A 1,083-nucleotide genomic window follows, 5' to 3' on the forward strand; every position below is an offset into this window, starting at 1 on the left:
CCAGCTTACACAATTATTATCAGGTGGTGGGAAGCACAGAGTACCCTCATTGAATCTAGTGTATAAAATGAAATTACACACTTCAGTTACAGAAGTTAAGTATTGGATTACACAGGGAAGCTGAAAGGTACAATTTTGCCATTAACCTTAAAGCTTTTAATTCTCAGTCTTAAAGACTTTCGTTGGCAGGGTGAAGTGGCTCACGTCTGAAATCCCAGCACTTTGAGAGCCCGAGGCGAGTGGATCACCTAAGGTCAGGAGTTCAAGATTGGTCTGACCAACGTGGTGAAACTCCATCTCTACTAAAAACAAGAAAATTAGCTGAGTGTGGCGGTGGGTGCCTGTATTCCCAGCTTCTCGGGAGGCTGAGGCAGGAGAAGCGCTTGAACCCGGGAGGCGGAGGTTGCAGTGAGCCGAGATCGAGCCACTGCACTCCAGCCTGGGTGAGAGAGTGAGACTCCATCTCAATAAATAAATAAATAAATAAATAAATAAATAAAATTTAAAAAGACTTTTGTCTTTTCTGGTCTTTATTCTTTTCATTTAAACCTTTGTCTATTCTTTTCAATAAACAGGTAGTGAATCATGTAGGTTTGAAATTCAGACCCACATGATTCATTACCTGTATGGAATAGAAATCAAAGAAGTTGAATACATCTACTCTGCTTTTTTTTTTTCATTGTACGTTTAATTAAAAGGGCTCGTTGAGTTGGAAGGGGCAAGGAAAGGGGGCATTTTTTTTTAACTTTATTAAACCAAAACTTTATAAATCTTTTTCATTCATTGCTTCCTTTTCCCTAACTCCCACATCGCCTGCATGATTTCAAAAGTAGTGACTATTCCTCTGTCTCTCCCGTTTTCCTTTTCATCCTGCAACAAAAAGACCACTAAAGAAGAAAAGTCATCTCAGAGCTTTCTTCTTAGTAAAAGATGAACATGAAACACATCTTTGGGAAAAGACAGACTACTTGATAGCCTCAGAAATAAGATAAAGAGAAGATGGATAAATCTGTTAATTTTCTAATTGTTTTAACATTGCCCTAATGGAATAGTACCATGATTTTTTTTTTTTTTTTTTTTTTT

This window comes from Rhinopithecus bieti, unplaced genomic scaffold, assembly GCF_001698545.2.
Source record: "Rhinopithecus bieti isolate Rb0 unplaced genomic scaffold, ASM169854v2 scaffold_9996, whole genome shotgun sequence".
Lineage (NCBI taxonomy): Eukaryota > Metazoa > Chordata > Mammalia > Primates > Cercopithecidae > Rhinopithecus > Rhinopithecus bieti.